The sequence below is a fragment of the Zalophus californianus genome, chromosome 11 (assembly GCF_009762305.2).
Source record: "Zalophus californianus isolate mZalCal1 chromosome 11, mZalCal1.pri.v2, whole genome shotgun sequence".
NCBI lineage: Eukaryota > Metazoa > Chordata > Mammalia > Carnivora > Otariidae > Zalophus > Zalophus californianus.
Genome location: NC_045605.1, coordinates 13,205,279 through 13,224,138, shown reverse-complemented (window position 1 = coordinate 13,224,138; position 18,860 = coordinate 13,205,279). Strand labels below are relative to the sequence as shown.

The 18,860-nt window shown below is 48.8% G+C and overlaps 1 long non-coding RNA gene across 1 annotated transcript; it reads right to left on the bottom strand.

Annotated features, from left to right (window-relative positions):
- Positions 1 to 546: 546 nt before the first annotated feature.
- On the bottom strand, positions 547 to 2,518 carry LOC113914473. Its single transcript, XR_003517458.2, has 4 exons — positions 2,314 to 2,518; positions 1,815 to 2,000; positions 1,011 to 1,102; positions 547 to 837 (listed from the first exon to the last, which is right to left on the bottom strand). It is a non-coding gene; the product is annotated as an uncharacterized LOC113914473 (long non-coding RNA).
- Positions 2,519 to 18,860: the final 16,342 nt, after the last annotated feature.

Sequence of the window (18,860 nt, the reverse complement as noted above, 5' to 3'; positions counted from 1 at the left end):
ACTCTTTATCTCTGTCTTTTAATAGGAATCTCATGCAGTAACACTTTCTTGTCTCCTACTTCATAACAGCATGTGGGGAGCATTTCCCTCACGCAACAAACGCTGGGCAAAAAGTGTAGCCAGGTGTTTGGTCTGGAAAGCGTGGGAGAGCGGGCTCTCAGAGGGGATCTCAGCACTGACAGATGGGGCTCTCTCCTGCTTCCAGTGAAGCCAGAGGACCATATATATAATCCACGGGTGGGAGAGGTAGCCCGAGAGGCGGGGCAGGGTGCAGGCCAGTGTCCCAGGGCATCTCGGGAGTGTGCCTGGCTGATCCTGTTGCCTCGCTGGAGGTTCCTTCCACTGAGTCAGCCGCCTTCCTGTGTGGGCTCTTGCTGCAGCCCCAGCAGGCCAGTGGGATGAAGGGAGAGGGCCGCGGTGCGGGTCACTTGGAAGCTCAGAACAACGCTAGGAATGTAAGGCACTTGGAGGGAGGGTGGAGTCGAGAGCCCTCTCCTCAGTGAGACACGCATGAGAAATAACAGCAACAAGGAAGCCAGTCCCATTTAACTGCAGAGCTTTACTTTAGCTAAGGGGGGCGGGGCGTGTGCGTCTGTGGCCCTCAGGCTCTCCAGATGCCAGGCACATTGCTTCAGGATCTTGGTTTGGAGACTCGGCCCACACCTGTTGCCTGTCTGGTCCGCACAACATGTCAGCTTCACCTTCCTTAAAGCATTCTGCCTGGGTCACCTGATCCGACAAAAGCCTGCCTCCTCTCTACACCCAGACATTGTTCTCTCTTCCTGACTCCACTCAAGATGCTCTTCCTTTAACGGCAACAAAAAAGCCCGAAATAACCTGATTGAAAAATGGGCAAAATACTTGAATAGATGATATCCAGATGGCCAACAGACACATGAAAAGATGCTCAACATCACTAATTATTGAAGAAATGCAAATCAAAACCACAATGAGATGTCACCTCACACCCATTAGGAGGGCCACTGTTAAAAAAGCAGAAAATGACTCACGTTCAGGAGGATTTGGAGAAATTGAAACCGTCATGCACTTTTAGCGGGATTGTAAAATGACACAGCCACTATGGAAAACAGTATGGTGGTTCCTAAATAAATAAATAAATAGAATAGAATAGAACTACCATGCAATCGGGCAATCTCACTTCCGGGTCCATATCGCAAAGAACTACAAGCTGGATCTCAAAGAGATACTTGCATGCCCATGTTTCTAGCAGCATTATCCACAGTATCCAAGAGGGAAAGAACTCGAATGTCAATTGATGGATGAATCGGTAAACAAAATGAGGTATTACACACAAGAGAATATTATTCAGCCTTAAAAAGGAAGGACATTTCTGATGCATGCTAAAACTTGGATGAACCTTGAGGATATTGTGCGAAGTGAAATAAGCCAGTCACAAAAAGACAAGTACTGTGTGATTCCACTTTTGTAAGGTGTCTAAAGTAGTCAAATTCCCAGAGACAGAAAGTAGAATCATGGTTACCAGGGGCTGGGGGGGAGAGGGAGATGGGGACCCATGGCTTAATGGATATAAGGTTTGTTTTGCAGGATGAAGAGTTTTGGAGGTGTGTTGCACAACAGTATAAATGTACTTAACTACTGAGTTGTACACTTAAAAATGTTTAAGATGGTAAATTTTATGTTATTTTTTTTTTTTTTTACCATAATTAAAAAGAAAAAAAAAAAAAAAGAGATTTTTCTCTTTGCCTTCTCTGGCCAGCCTACCAAAGAAAGAGCTACCCCTTTCCAGAGCTTCTCATGGGTCTGCATTTTCTACAGAAACCCCCTAAACTAACCTGTTATCTTTTTATGTGGTCACGTTCGAGCTTCCTTCCAGACAAGTTCTTTGAAGGCAAGGGGGTAAAATCTTCACCTCTTTGTTTTCCCCGTGGCATCGAACACAGTGCCTCAAACATAATGGTGGCCCAACTAATGTTTACACACTGAATCGTCACTTCCGTCCATAAACTCTGGACTGTGGGCTAGAGGGCGATGGAGAGAGGAGAGAGGAAGAAGACAGTGCCTGGATAGGAGTGGGGTTTCCACACATGCCTTTTTAGGCAGCTGGTTTCTATTCGTGGCTCAGCTTACACATACTCACACCTTCACCGCACGCGTAGACAGTGACGTTGGGGGAAAGAAGAGAACTTGAGTTAGGGTTGCACCTATGGAAATGGGGCTTTGGACTCTTCCAGAGGTTTTTGACTCAAAATGTTTGGAAGGCATTAACCGGAACCACCTGGGACATGTACCTAATTTTACCCTTCTTTGGAATTCCTAGAGAAGCAGACTCACCACTCTCCTCAGGAATACAGATCAGTGTCTTAACATCTCTTCTGCCGGGGAAGTTCCTCCTGACCTCTCACCTCCGTCCCTCCAGCCACTTTGTACACCTCTCCTCTGACGGCATAGAGAACGCTCCCCGGCGCGATGTCCCTTGTAGGCACTCTAAAACGGCCCTCGAACAGAATAAAGATCACTGACATTCGGTATCTGCCATTTTCTCTTTGTAGGGTGGTTCCTCTGCTTAATTAATGGTCTGGTTCTCTTGAAAAGCGATCTTTTCCCCCAGTTCATGTTTTGTTCTTGACCTAACATGGCCATTCCTGGCCTTGAGAATGGGATTTGCTTCTGGTGGGGAGTTAAATCTCCATAGCAACGGGGCAGCCATCTTCAGAGTACTGTCCGCCAGCCCGAGGGCAGGCTGGTACCACGCCTCAGGGCGGCGGTTTGCTGGGTTCTAAGTCTCCCTTTAGTCAGGGCGGACCGTAGCTGCGGTGACTCAGACTGCTAAGGGGACACACAGAAAACACGACGGAGGCTGCTTGCTTTTAGTTCCTGGGGACCCTGGGCTCCTGAGGACGCACGGGTGTTTACTCTGTAGCCTCACAGCATTTTTTTTTTTTTTTTTAAACTGGGGATTGGAGGTTTTCATCTTACTTCCGAATCAACTGGGCCTTTTTCCCTAAGCAGGGCACCCTGCTAAGGTCCAAGCGGGAGAAAGGCCTGAATCCTAGGTTTGGGGCTTTGTCTGTTTGTTTAAAGTTTATTCTTTACAGCTGTTTTTAAGTAAACCGTAAGCAATGTGAGGGTTTCTTCCCACTCTCTCTCTACCCCCAAACATACTCCTCAGCGCCCCATTGGTTTGTGGAATCACGTCCAGAGTCACTAACATGGCAGTCCAGGCCCCCAGTTCGCTGGCCTCAAGCCGCTTCCCCGGGCCTAACTCCCTCATTCCCCCTTGGGTTCCTGCCCTCCTGCCAACGGGATATTAGCCTGCGATCAGAACACACCCAACACTTAATTCCTCTCTGTCTTGTGCTTGTGAGCTTGCAAAGGCCTCTTCTCCCAACCCACTTGTTGAAGTTCTGTCCCTTCTTTAAGACAGGCCTTCTCAACCCATGCGTTGCGAGGAATTCATTCTCCTCAGCCCTGAGGGCTGCCCGATGGGGCTGGAGCCACCGGAAGCCCTCTTGGCCAGTGTTCCCATCCATGGGGAGCTTGGTCCATTTGTCCTGGTGAGCTAGCCGTTTTCTAGGTGTGCCATGTCGTGAAAAGATCCGGAAGCATTGCGTTATGGCCCAGCTCAGTGCTGCCTCCCCTGCAAAGCCTCTTCCCGACCCTCCAGCCAGAAGTCTCCCTGCCCCCCTTGGATGCCTCCCCCGGTCCTTCTGGGGTGTCTTATGGTCTGCTTTGTATCATGGGTATTTATTTTCTATAGGCATCTTTCCTGCTTCCCTCCCCCAAAGGATTGGGAGCTCTTTGAGAATTTTCTTATTTAGTTACACACAGTGTTTAGAACTTGCCCTACATGTACTTGGGACTCCTTACATGTTGGTTTGAAATCTAGAACTTCTGTAACCATAGATCGTCCTCCAAGCCGAACCCCCCTTGGTATGATGCTCCTGTTCTTATGACTCCACCACTGTTTAAAATGCTTTGGAATTTCTTTTCTGGAATTACTCTCAAGAGAAGGTTTATGAGCCAAAGAATAAAACTAGTCTCTTTTCTTTAGAATCAAACAACTTGTATTTAATTTTCATTTTGTTGCCATTGCTAGTCAGCAAATATTTATTGAGCCCCAGGCACATAGTTCTGTTTGTTTTTTTTTCAATTTAATATAAACTACTTGTTTACCTTATTGGTAAGATTTGGCTCCAAACAAGTTTGGTCTTTTTCCAGAAATCGAATCTACCCTCAAAACATTAAAGGTTTACTGTCTTGGAGCAGATTCACAACAATGAAAGCAAAGAATACAAAACTGCAAAACAAAAAACAAAAAACAAAACTTAAGCCAAAAACAAAACAAAACAAAACAAAACAGTGAGTGGCAACATCACTGGGATAAATGCAGAGCCTCCCAAAGTCCTACCTTACAAGGGACAACATTAACTTGGATGCATGAAATCTGGCGTGTTTGTTTAAAGGACGCAGTCACCCTGGCTTATGTCATACCTCATACAGGAATATGTCATTCAGCAAACAATGAGTCAATACTGTATGTAGTTAAGATTACAGCATTTGAAGCCAACGGATGCAGTTTATGTCTTTGCTGTGTCGCCCACCAGCTGGGCTACCTTGGGCAGTCATTGAAGTTTCTGATAGTTTACTCACCTTTACAATGGGGTGGGTGGTGGTGGTGGTAACTACTTAATAGGGCTGGTGGTAAAGATGAGTGTTGGCTCTGGCATCCAGATATTCTGATTTTAAAGAAAACACCTACCAACATTTTGGACTATTATTTTTTTCCCCCAGAGAATAGAAGGGCTAAGGAATAAATTGCTGCCTTCACACTTTTAGAGACTTAGATTACAGACTGGCTTTACGATACTGATTCCTCTGAAGAAAACTGTAGAAGTCCTGGCATTTGGTTGCTGTAGAAATGATATGGGTGAGAGCCCATGAAGAACTTGCCCTGAATATGGTTAGGCAGAGGGAAGGGCAAGTAAAGAAGATCAAGAAATTATTTATTAAGAAGCAGGATCTGCAGCGCCTGGGTAGCTCAATCGGTTAAGCATCTACCTTAGGCTCAGGTCATGATCCCAGGGTCCAGGGATGGAGCCCTGCATCAGATTCCTTTCTCAGTGGGGAGCTTGCTTCTCCCTCTCTCTGCTCCTCCCCCCATTTGTGCTCTCTCTCTCTCAAATAAGTAAATAAAATCTTAAAAAAAAAAAAAAGAAGCTGGATCCTTGCTTGGCCAAGTGCATCAACTAATTCCTGATTTCTTCCAGCAGAGTAGCTATTTGGAAGACAATTGGGACCTTCTTCTGAGCTGTGGGCTCTGCTTTACACCAGCTGCTGTCCTCCAGGCCTGAGACGCCAGGCCTGCAGGTTAGAGCTCAGCTTCTCCAGAGCGCCTGCCCAGATGATTGTGCCAATAGATACGGTGACTTCCTATGTGCCGGGCGTTTCACACAAACCCAATTCACTTCACTCAAAGAGGTAGGTATCTGTTTTATGGATAAAGGAATGAAGGCTGTGAGAGGCTAGCAAACCGCCCGTGGTCCCATAGTGACTCAGGGGTCCGAGCTACCTTAACATCCCAGCATCCACATCACTCCTTGGCCCCGTCTACTTTAAGAATTTGAAGATTTGTTTAAATGAATGAATTCCTTCGCTATCACATTTATTGTGGGTCCTTCTCCCACAGTGTTTAGGCTCCACGAGGTTAAGAATTTTTATCTTTCTTACTAACTGCTGGATCCCTAGTACCTGGAACAGTGGAAGCACACCTCAGGGATGCTTAGTAGATATTTGTTGAATAAATGAACTTCATACATTTGTAATATATTGCTTTTTTTTTTTTTTTTTTAAAAAAAACCCCTCCTTTTTAAAAGTACATTGCTTTTTAGGAATTCTGAGCTGTGTGTCCCTGGGCCTTCTGAGAGCTCTGTATTGCACAGGTGGATTTCAATCAGTGTTATTAATCAATGCACCAACTCTGTTCCAGGGAAAACATATTCCCAGTCTAAAGCCTGTTTCCTGTGGGCACTTTTCGTCTTTAGAGGCGATCATAAGCCTCAGAAATCAACTTGTCTCAGAGTTGTCATGATAAATAAGGCCGCGGATGTGATGTTCTGGTGTTTAATTCTTATACGCTTCTCTTTGCCACTGTCCCCACACCCTGTGGTTCCACGCACAGCTATTCAGTTATCCGCTTGCCCTCCCAGGGCCTAAGTGGAGTTACATGATTGTAGTCCACATCTCTTGTATTACATCGGAGGAAACCGAGACCTGAGATTGTTCACTGGCCCATGGTCAGGCAGTTAGCAGAGCCTGGAATCCAGTGCCTGCCCGCTTCCCGGTCCAATGTGCCTTCTCTGCCACCATGTGTCCTGGGCAGGAAGGCCTTGTAAGAACAGGGATGAAAACAGATGTCACTGGTCCCAGGGATATTGGGTTTGGGGTGAAGGGATGACAGAGAGGAGCCAAAGGGTGACAAGCACCTCTCCTTGCTCTCCGCCACCACGAGGCCACTGTGCTCCGTGGCATCCCCTTCAAATGATGGCTTTTGCAGCAAATGGAAGGGAAGTAGGTCTTTCTCTTTCCCTCCCCCCACCCCCCATTGTAATTAGTTGTCAAAAAATTTTAGATGGAAGGGGGAACGCTCAGGTCCTGATGAGATGATACAGCAAAGATTTCATTTCATCTTGAATTTGACATTAAACTTTAATAGTCTCAAGGACAAGAAGCCAAGAGATATCAGATGTAATGAGATAAAGCAAAGTTTCTCTGACAGCAAATTTGATCACAAATGGGCTCCGAGATTGCTTCTTTGATATAAATGAAACATAATTCATCTTCCAGTGCCCCGAATGGGCTTTCAGGCCGGGGATGAGGCTGGCATCTCTCTGGCCTGGCTCTGACGAGTGGCAGCACAGGGAGGGGGTGGAGGCTTCGCCGGACCCCGCCCGGGCAGTCCAGCCGCTCTGTCTGGGAAGCGCTGGGCCGGCAGCTGCAGTAGAGGCTGGAGGGCGTCGGGCGGCTCCCCCTGGTGCAGGCACCTTCTGCTCGGAGCTGGGTTTTGACCTGGGAGGTTCTCCCCAGGCTCTGCATGGCAACGAGGGTGTCAAGCAGGACAGGACCTCCTTAGACGTCTGGGCTCTGCGGGAAACCGCTCTCTGACGATTTCCTGGTTTGGACATGCAAGGAGCACAGCAGTTTATTTTGAACGACCGCGTTCATCCTCTTCTGACATATTTTCTTGAAGCAGTTCCTTCCTTTCCACACTTCCTGTGGCTGCCCAACTTCAGACAGCGTGGTGCTGGGGAGGGCAGGGTGGAGGGCTCCAACCTCCCAGTCTCCATAAGCTCCCCACTGGTTTTCTTAACCTTCCATAAATGACCATGTTAATTACAGGGCCTGCTCACCACCTTTCAGCAAGGTGTTGCCCTCAGCCTGTCTTCCGCAGAGGACCGCAGGTGCCGCTGGGTCAGCAGCTCAGGGCTGGGCAGCGCCACCCCTGCAGCCTCCTGCCTGGCCTCCCAGCCTCCAGGCTTTTGCCCCTTCTGGTCCTTCCTCCTCAGGTCACAAACCTGCAGATACTTTAGGACAGATGCCTTACTCTGATGCCCCAGGCCCTCCGCAATCTGGTGGCCCATGCCCTTATGTGCCTCTCTAGCCTGTCCTTCATTTGTGGCCACAGTGGGGGAAAACACTCCCCATGCAAACCATAGCCTTCTCATACTTTTGCTTTTGAAGTCCACTCAGGAAGCTCTTCCCCTGGTCAAACAGTGTTCACCCTCCTTCAGTCCTGAGGTTGCTTCTTCTTCTTCTTTTAAGATTTATTTTATTTATCTGAGAGAGAGAATGCAAGTGCACACACAGCAGGGTGGTGGGTGGTGGGGAGGGTCAGAGGGAGAGGGAGAGAATCTCAAGCAGACTCTTCACTGAGCATGGAGCCCAAAGACGTGGGGCTTGATCTCATGACCCTGAGATCATGACCTGAGCCAAAATCAAGAGTCGGACACTCAACCGACTGAGCCATCCAGGTGCCCCCTGAGGTCACATTTTCTGAGACACCTTCCCTTCCCAGGTCTGCCAGAAGACAGCTCCCCTCCTCTGGGTTCCTGGACTACTGTATGACTCAGGGTCTGTCTTCCCTGTCTTACTGCTATTCCTGCACATTCTTTTTCCAGACCGAGAGCTCCAAAAGCCATGTCTCGTTGATCTTTATATATCCCGGGGCTTATCATGGTGCTCAGCTTGGAGCAGATACTCAGTGAGGGCACATTAGATGAAACCAAATCCTGGCCCATAGTCTTCTGGGACATGCCAGGCTCAGTTTGGCCAATTAACCCTCCCAGGCAGTTGATGGGATCAGAATGTGCGCACACTTATCTGTCTGCCCAGGGTGGGACAAATACACCAAGTATAGTAGTAGTTCAACCTAAATAACTTTGTCCAAATTCTCCTTGATTGAGGGGAACCTGGGTGACTCAGTCAGTTAAGCATCTGCCTTTTGCTCAGGTCATGATCCCGGGGTCCTGGAATTGAGCCCCACATCGGGCTCCCTGCTCAGCAGGGAATCTGCTTCTCCCTCTCACTCTCCCTCTCTCCCTCTCCCTCTCTCCCTCTCCCTCTCTCTCTCTCAAATAAATAAATGAATAAATATTTAAAACAAAACAAATTCTCCTTAATTGAGAGTTTGGGATTGCAAAATTGAGACCAGACTGTAAGACAGCTCTGCGTCTTCCCCACTTTCCTAGAGGCCCAGAGTGAGGGCTCAGGTGTGAAGGTGTCTTTATCTTTTTCAGCTGAAGGCAGCCTGAACATGTGATGGGGAGAGAGTTCTCCTGGGAGTGGGAGTGGAGGCAGAACAGAGATGGAAAGCAAGGGCTGGTGCACTCATTCTGGGGGAAAGGTGGCTTTGAGAGCTCTGGGTCCCATCAGAAATGTAGATTTAGCCGAAATGTCCATCAACACATAAATGGGTAAACAAACTGTGGTACATCCATACAAAGGAATATTATTCAGCCACAATAAGGAATGGACTACTGATACCTCCTGCCATGGGATGAACCTCAAAAACAAGATGCACGCTGAAAGAGGCAGGCATAGAGGTTCTCTATTGTATGATTCTATTTACATGAAGTGTCCAGAATAGGTAAGTCTGTAGGGACAGAAAGCAGATTGGTGGTTGCTAGGGGCTGGGAGGAGGGAGTAGAGGTATGGGATTTCCTTTGGGGGTGATGAAAAATTTTGGAACTAAACAGAGACGGTGGTTACATAACACTGTCAATGTATTAAATTGTCTACTTTATATGAATTTCATCTCAGTGAAAAAAGTTAAAGATAAGCAAACACAAAAGGGAATGTAGGTTTCATTCTGGGGGATCTGGGGAAATTCTACTAGACATCTTTCCTGTTGTCTGGTTGTTGTCTTATGAAGCTACCTGCATACATGTGTGGGTGTCTACCAGATCTGTCACTCTGTGCAGCTCCAGGGGCCACCACTGACATGATGGTCCATGCAGGTGGAGCAGAGTGAGCCTGTGTCCACCCTGGGGTGTCATGGGACCTCTGGCTACAAGACGGGGATGGCAGAGGCTCCAGGCCAGACTCCTTCATGCATGTCTCCTGATCACATAGTCATGATGTGATTTATCTCCCTCCCTGTAGCTGCCAACCAAAAGGCCTGACCGCTGATGATCAGGAGGCAGTGGGTGGAAAGAGGGTTTGCTCCTTTGTGGCATCAGTCTCCATCCCTGCCGTCCTGCCTGTCTCCCCACACAGTGGTCATTGCCAGCACTCTCGAGATATAGTGGCGAGGGAGGGAGAAAAGACCCCAGGTGATGGCAGAAGAGACCCAAAGTCATTATTTTAATGGAATCATTGGCTGTGCTTCCAAATCTCCTTATCAATGTCATTAGAATTAATTTGATTGCATGCTCGCCCTCTTCTCTCTCTCTCCTTTCTCATCACAAATGACTTTCCTCATGGATATGTTACTCTTGGGCATGACAAGTTTCCTCCTGTTGGGACCTTTGGGGCACCAATGGCAGGGTGCGGGAGCTCCTGCTCACTCAGAGCTGGCTACGGAGTCCTCCCGCCACTGGGCACCAGCTTCTCTTGCTCTCAGGGCCCTGGGGTTGGAGAGGATCGTAAAGTGCTTCTAGCCTTCTGTCTGGTGGCGTCTCCCTCAAGAACTCAGAAATCCTGTGTTCTATTCCCATGACCCACAACACAATTTGGGGACAAGAGCTCAAAGAATTTTGTTTTGCTCCTTAATGCAGAATTCTTAAACCATGTGGAATTCTCCATCCTGGTAGTGCCCTCCCCTCCCACCCTATCCGGGCCTTGTAGACCAGAGGCTTGCAAGACAGTTTCATAAGGGCTGTGGGGTAACCTGCATACCGTGGAGGGGTAGAGGTAGGTGTCAGGGGCTTGGAGACCTTGCACACCCTACCAGTGGGCTGGCCTCAGAGGGGAGGATCTGGAGGTGAGGGGGAGGATGGCTCTGCAGGTATTTTCTGCTGGGTGAGCCCCCAGGGGTCCTTATCACATTGAGCGACTACCCCTCTGTTTTCTGCATGTGGACAAATGCTTTAGAGGGGCCACCTGCTCTGCATTGCATTCCTAGAGGGCTGGGGGTCATGTCTTGTAGGGACAAAGGGTGAGAAGGAGACTGTGGCAGTGTGGTGGCAATGTGGGGGATGACTTTGGGCAAGTCATGTTCCCTTTATGGGCTGGGTGGGTCAGCTTGGACTGCTATAATAGCGTACCACCAACTGGATGGCTTAGCACAAGAGAAATTTATTGTCTTACAGTGCTGGAGCCTAGAAGTCTCAAATCAAGGTGTCGGCAGGGCCATGCTCCCACTGAAAACCGTAGGGGAAGATCCTTCCTTGCTTCATCCAGCTCCTGGTAGTGCCAGACATTCCTTGGCTTGTGACAACAGAGCTGTAGCCTTCACATGATGTTCTCTCTGTGTCTCTTCCATGCTTCCCTTTGTGCATGTCTGTCTCTGTGCCCATATTTCTCCTTTTCATAAGGACACCAGTCTCGTGCCCTCATTTTAATGTGATTGCCTCTGTAAAGACTCGATTTGCAAATAACTTTGCATTCTGAGGCCCCAGGGGCTAGAACTTCCACATATCCTTTTGCTGAGGGGAAAAAAACCAACCCCTCCCCTGGGCCCCAGTCCCCTTGCCCACGCAGTGAAGGTGGGACCGAGGGTCCCTCCACCATGGACCTGCCGTGATCCTGTTCCACTTGCCAGAAGCTTCTCCGTTTTGTCACTATAAATGACAGAACACCTAGGTCCCCAAGCAGAGGGAAAGGAGGGTTTTGTACAGGGGTGGTCAAACTCTGAGAATGTCCTGGGGAGCCAGCTAAAGTGGCATCATTCTGCTCCCACTCCCAGAGATTCTGACCCAGTTGGGATTCACTGGGGTCTGAGGGTCTACACTTCTACACACTCCCCGGGATTCTGATGCTTGGTGGTCCTCAGACCTCAGTTTAAGAAATTCTGCTTTTCACAACATTTATGTATGTCAAAACGTCAAATCAGACATCTGAAATAGCTATAATTTGAATTTGTTGATTATACCTCAGTGAAGATGGGGGAAGAAAAGAAATGCCACGTTGGTTCTTGGGTCAGCCTCAGGTACAGACCTCACGGAAGAGGTGGCGCAGAGATGCTGGGAGGGCGGGCTGGGGAAGAGCAGTCTGAGCTCAGCCCTCAGCGCCTTGGATGCACTGCCCGAAGCTTAGTGGTAGGGGCCACCCAGAGAGCCCTGCGCAGGGCCAGCTCTGCACGGTGCCTGCTCCCCGGCTTCCGGCAGGCCCCGGGCGGGCAGAGAATCTGGGCTGTGAGAAGCAGGCAGGGGCTGGTGGGACAGGCAGGCAGCCCCCGTCACCTCGAGGCCTGTGACAAACACCTTTCATTTTCACTGAGAGGAGTCAGTCATGTTTTGTGGTCCCAGATATCCTTCCTTAATTGGTGAGACGGGGCTGATTTATTTGTTAATTAACAGATGGAGACGCATGCAATAATGTGGTTTGCTTTATTTATACTTGACAGTGGTGGGTTTCTGGAGAAGGGCCCGGGGAGGAGGGAACTGCCTGAAGGCGGGGTTGAGTTACCAGGTGTGAGGGGAAGATGAGTCGTACCTGGGCGGGGGACCCTAGTGGCTGCTTGCCTCCCCCCAGGTGGATCCCATGTTCCCCTCCTGACCAGGAACCCAGTGTCTGCCCCGTGGCATTGGCAAATTTGTTTGGTCAGGCGAACACCGAAGGTATTATTTTTTAAAAAGCTCAATTTTTCCTCCTTCCTTTCGTTATTTTCTTTATTCCCTCCTTCCGCAGATACTGAACGTCGAGGTACTGTGCTGGGAGCTGGGGAGCCAGCAGTGAGCACCATAGACACAGCCCTGGCTTTCAGAGAGTACTTGCCCTCTTTTATGCAGTGAGGTAACCCTGAAAGGGCTGCTTTGTTTACCATCTTCCTCCAGGGTCAGTGTGAAGGAAACTGGAATCTCCCAGAAGACATTACTGCAGGAAGCTTTGTAGCAGCTGGGCCCTTGACAGACGCCTCCTCTACACTAGATAGTCCTTGTTGGGGGGGAATGAGTCATCCCCAGTACCATTCCAGAACAATTGGAAGGCTTTCCCCCAAGGAGCTCACATGGGGACAGAGGCCTGGGGCTGCCCACGCTGAGCGGTGTTCGCAGGCCTCCAACCTGGGATGCGGGCAGTCCTGGATATGCCTCCCTGTGTCCCCCCTCTCTCTCCACCGCCCTGGTCCAAGCCTTTTAATTCCAAAGGTGGGGACCAGGCTTCCAAGGTAAACTTTCCCTTTGACCCATAGCTCAAACTCTCTTTAAAAGACCTTGGCGAGTAGATGGCCTCGTCTGGGCCGAGTACCAGAAGTGAGCCGTGTCTCTATGTATTTCGTCATTCGTGGTGTTCAGATGTTTTCCTATATCATTGTGCCTTTGCACATTTGATCCCCATAACAAGCCTGTGAGGTGGGCACTACACTCCCCTTCATTTTACAAAAGAGAAAACAGGGGTGTGAAGTGGTAGAGGTGTCCCAGCTAGCCAAGGGTGGAGTGAGGCTTTGCTTCTGGGTGCTCTCAACCCCCTCCAGGATGCTCCTCCCAAGATAAAGTAAGCCTTGTCCACGGCCAGAGCCTGATCTGCACCCATTCCGGATCTACCTTCTCTTTGTCTCCCTATGTGCACGTGCTCACCCCCAGGTGAATATCAGGACACAGTGTGGGCTTGTACAAATCCACCGCCGTGGGAAGCCAGACCGGCCCAGTACAGGGCTGTATGTCCTTTTCACCCCGCCTTGCTGTTTCTCCTTCTCTATGGACCAAGGGCCATGTTAACCACATTTCAGATAGGCTGAAGGAATAAGAGCCTCCAGAAAAACAGCGGTTGCAGGCAGGCAGGCAGGCAGGCAGCATAATGGCTCTGGGCTCAGGCTCTGGAGCCGTCCTATTTGTGGTCACGGTCCTGCTCTGCCGTGGGCCAGCAGTGGGAGCTCAGGCAAGTGACTTGACCTCTTCGGGCCTCAGTTTCTCCCTGGGTTCAACGGGGAGAGCCTAGTCCCCGTCTCATACAGGGATAGTGGAGATTAAGTCAGGTGATGCACGTAGAGCGCCCAGCGTGGTCGCAGGCAGCAGTGATGAGGGTGAGGATGTGGATGAAGAAGAAGAAGGGGGAGGGGGAGGAGGAAGAGGAAAGGAAGGAGAGGTCAGGCCTGTTCAGAAGAGCGCTGTGAATGTCCTCATGGCCAACTTGGGGGAGAATATGCTCATTCCTCTGGCCCAGAAGAGGCTGCCTGACAGCTAGGGGGCAAGTGTCCCTTAGCAGGTGGGCAAGGCGAGGAGCAGCTTCAGAGGATCCCCCTCGTGGGGGTCAACCACGTGTCCGCACACATGCCCACTCCCCCTTGGCTCTGGGGAGCACCTTGAAAGCGGGTCGTGCAGAGTTGCAGTGCCAGCTTCTAGCTCCTTCTATTCAACTCTGCAGAGCCCTTTGCTGCGGTCGATGAAAACAGATGGTATAAGTAATTAGGAAGACAAACAGCTTTGCTAAGACCCCCAAGAAGGTAGCTGTTTCTGCTGAGCATTCATAACAGTTACCACTATGCCCCAGTCAGGTGGCAGGTCCTCCGCACAACAGTCAAAGTGACCCCATCAAAGGGTAAATCAGACCTTGTCCCTCTTCTGCTCAGAAAGGATCTGCATGTCACTCAAAGAAAACAAGAAAAAAGCCAAAGCCATACTGTGTCCCATCAGGTCCTATGGTATCTGACCTCCCGTTCCCCCTTTGACCTCATCTCTTGCTACTCAGCCCCTCTCTCTTGCTGCTCCAGCCGCACCAGACGTACCAGGCACACTCCCACCTCAGGGCCTTTGCATTGGCTATTTCCTGTGCCTGGAATGCTCTCCCCTAGACGTCCCTCTGGCTCACGCCCTCACTCCTTTGAGTCATTGCTCAAGTGCTCCCATCTCTGTGAGGATCACCCTGACCATTTTAAGTTAAATTGTAAACCTTTCCCTACCGCCTTACTCTGCTCTACTTTCCCCTTAAAAACCCTTGCCCTCTCATATACTAGATAATTCTCTAATTTATTGTGTTTTGCCTGTTTTCCCAATTAGAATAGAAACTCTATGAAGGCAGAGATTTTTATCTGTTATGCTTAATGAGGTAGTCCCAGCTCTTAGACCAGGGCCTGGCACGTGGTATGAGCTCAATTAACGTGTGTTGATGGGTAAGTGCTTTCTGTGTATTTGCTTACTTAATACTTACAACAAATGCACAGGTAGGTACTAGCATTAGCCTCATACTACACTTAAGGAAAGTGAGGCTCAGAGAGATCAAGCAACTTTTTCAAGGTCATACAACTAAATAATGGCAGAGCTCATTTTGGAACCTAATATCACTTTATTTTTTTTTAAGATTTTATTTATTTATTTGACACACACACACACACACACACACGCACACACACAGAGCACAAGCAGGGGGGAGTGGCAGGCAGAGGTTCAGGCTCCCCGCTGAGCGAGGAGCCTGACACGGGGCTTGATCCTAGGACCCTGGGATCATGACCTGAGCCGAAGGCAGACACTTAACTGACTGAGCCACCCAGGCGCCCCCTAATATCACTTTAGAGCTGATGCTGTGGTCAATTAATTAAACTATGCTGCATCATCCAGCCATCTTGCCACCATGCATCCATCCAACTCTCCACCCTCTCCCTCTCTCACTGTCCTTGTGGCAGAATCTACTTTGTACCATGAGGGGCTTATGGATCCAGAGAAGAAAAGACAGAACTGAGTGATCATTGCCTTCAAGGGGTGCAGCGTCCAGCAAGGCAGACCGCCAAGGGGCTACATTCAGTTTTGTAGGAAAGGAAGCTGGTTACAAGCATCACTAAGCTGGAAAATCTGGGATGGTTTTCTTTGCGATCTGGCTTCTAGTGATATGAATCTGTTTTCATTTTGTCGTCTGTGTACCACAATACCCACAAACTCTGCACTCTACATAGGAAGGCAGAAGTCTTATGTGACTATTTCCTTTGGTGCCTGACACAGTGTTGGTCCCCTGAAAGCTCTTGGTAGAAGTGACAGGAGGTGGGGAATGCTCGAAGCAGATGATCATTCTCTTGCTGCTTTAGTTCAAGATTGCCCTGGCTGAAAATGACAAGGGAGAAAAATAATCAAATTGTTCTTCTATTTATGTGCAATCCCAAAGGCTAAACGTTAGGTTTTTTTAAAGTTTTGATTAGTGACGTGTCCATACAGGAGGATAATTGAACCTAGTTTCTTGGTATGAGATGCAGGTTTTGTGAAGATTCTTTCCTACTGGTGAAATGTTAACACGATTCCGTGCGTTATTTTTACTTCCAGGAATAATGGTTAACTTATGCTGAGCATTAACACGGTGCCAGGCTGGTGCTAAGTGCCTAATATATGTTATTTCATTTAACCATTACAACCCCCACCCCAATAGGTAGATGATAATAGCTCTTTACATAGAAGGAAACAGATTTGGAGAGATCCCTAAGATAAGGTGCTCAGTCTAGCCCAGTGCAGGGAATAGAGTGGGTGCTCAAACAATGTCCGTGGCCCCCTTCTTGGCTACTCTCCTTAATTGTAGAAATCTTGAACTTGCCTAGACACACCTGGAGTCCATTAGTATTTGCTGCCTGTACCACCTCTGGGGTTAATGAGTTTTATAAGCTGACAACCAGCTGTGCCAAGCAGTAGTTCTTCCTTTCATTTGTTTTAAACTACCTATTTCAGGTTTCAAGTGGTGCCTCTGTAGATCCAGTGATTCAGGAGTTGATGAGCACATTCATGTTCATCTTTGATAGCCTTTAATCTTGCAGCCATTTATTGTGCACCCGCTATGTGCCAGGCTTTGTGCTGCTGTCTGTGGATACACAGAAGAAATCTTCCCTGACCTTAAGGAGCTCTTACTTAAAAGACTTTGATGACTGGATTCTGTACCATAGTTGTGGGGAAATGAACTTTGGAACCAAGTGAGCGGAGGCTACATCTGAGCACACAGGCTGTGCGCTGCACAACTCCAGGTAGTGTCATCCACAATAGATACAATTATGCACTGTGGAGTTGTGCAGTGCACGACCTGAGCATCCATGTGCGGTGAGCTTATAGCTGCTGGGGTATGGGGTGGGGGGGTGGGGGGTGGAGGGTGTCATAAGCAACTTACTAATATTTTCTTTAAAATTCCATTTCCTTATCTCTAATATGGCAATCCCACTACCTTCCTCACAGAGTTGCCTTGAGAATTAAAGGAGATCATGCACGCTGAGTGAAGATTCTAGTGTCTGGCACACAGGGGCTGCTGAGTAAATAGGAACCTCTATCATCTTGTCTTTCCAGAGTCAAGAGGGTGCTTTGCTGAGGAGTGAACTCTAAATGGGTCTGATCTTATCTGGGAAGGCTCAGGCCTAAAGTCCTACCTGAGAACATGCACATGCCTTATTGAGTCCTTGGCACTAATCAATAGAAATAGTGTTCTCAACTGCAGCTGAAAGGTTAGAAACCTCATCTGAGATCCGAGGGATGAAGTGGCTGCACAGGATCCTCCGCATCTCTTTTTTGCAAAGCTTAGACACAATAATAATATAAATGACTGTTATTCCTGTCACCTAATAAATATTTGACATTTTTGGTTTGCCAGAAACTTTGAACACCCTCCTTAGATGTGGGTAGTTCACACAAATTTTGGATAATTCTTCCTAGGGTAGAGGCCACAAGACTTGCACGGTCAGCCTCCCTTGCTGGTGAGGCCTAGCTCATGGCTGAGTTTGCGCCAATCAGACTCGTCCACAGACACGGGCTTAGAGAGCAGACAGTCGGGGAAGGTAGCCTAGCAGAGGGTATTCGGTTTGTGGGCTGATGCGATGGTGGAGGTGTTTGTTTCTCTGAGGGTGGCAGTGGCAGAAGCTTCTAGCAAATGGTAAAAGTGGAGGGGGTGTTTTTGCAGGAGTCCTCTCACAGTGAGGTTAGGCATCCGTTGTCCTGACTTCATGGCTCTGGACACTTTCATCCTCACTTAAGTCAGTCACTGAGAAGTACCCCCAACCCCCACCCCTAATGGAGGCCTGCCCTCCATTAGGCTCTGCATGCTTCCTCTTCTGCCTGAATGTCTCCTTCCTCCTGAGCTTCTGCCCTCTGGGATTCATGGTCAGCCATCAGCAAACTGGCTTTTCTTAATCTCTTCTTTGAAATTCCCTGGTTCTACCCTAAGGACACCATTTTCTGGGGAGCTGGGCCCTGAGGTGGCTTGGGACCCTTCCTTGCTTCTCATGGCTGCTTTCACCCTATTCTCGATCTCCTTTCTAAGAACCCACAGCATGGGGACTCCTGTTCTCAGGAGTTGTGGTTCCCTAATGACTCTTGGTGGCTTGCTCTCATTTTTTCTAGATTTTAGCTCCTGGATCACTGTTTCTCTCCAATACTACCTGTCTGAAAATTCCTGGTGGGTTCAGTACCCACGAGCCTTCCAGGACCTTGGCTTCTCGGTCCTTTAACCTCCTCCTCTAATGTTCTTGTTTTCAACCCTGTGCCAGCCACCCACTCCCTTGGCTGTACCCTACACCTTGTCATTGCCAGCCACTGCCATCCCTCCAAGATATGCATGTTAAGGAGCCCCCACTTTTATTCTCTGACCCCTATGTTTATTCTTAAGCGCTAGTACCCCGACTCTAACAATCCTTCCCCCACTGGAACATACAGTCCCTTGATCCAAATACCCTTTGGGGATTCCTGCCCTTCTCAGGCCCTCCCTTTTATCGCCATCCAGCTTAAATTCCAGAGTCCATCTTTGTAATCCTTCTTTGGCATACCCTTCAGCTCCTTTGCTTCTTCTCTCTTTGCATTTGAAGAGTAAAGCCTCAGCTCTGATGAAGTCCAACTCTCTGCTGACTTTGAGCTTCCATGTGGGCAGCTGAACATGGTGGGAGGAAAAACAGAAGCTCATGGGACTGATGTTACTCCACATTCACCAGCCAGACCTCAGGTGGCCCCATGTGCTGCGGACAACCCTGCTATTTCTTCCCACCTCTCACTCTCCCACTATCCCCTATGCCTATGTTATCCCTTCTCCTCCTTGTTCTTAGCTGATGACTTTACCTGCTATGCCACCACCACCACATCGGCCCACCCATGCACCTGCCTAACATCCTATCTCTCCTATTCTGGGTGTATCACCCATGCTCCTGGTCAAGTGTGTACTTAATCCCACCCCCACCAGACTTCCAAAGGTGTTACCTGCAGTTCTCCCTGCTGTCTCCTGTCTCATCCGTATCCCACTCTCTGCTGCATCATTTTTGTCAGCATAAAGCACACTATTAC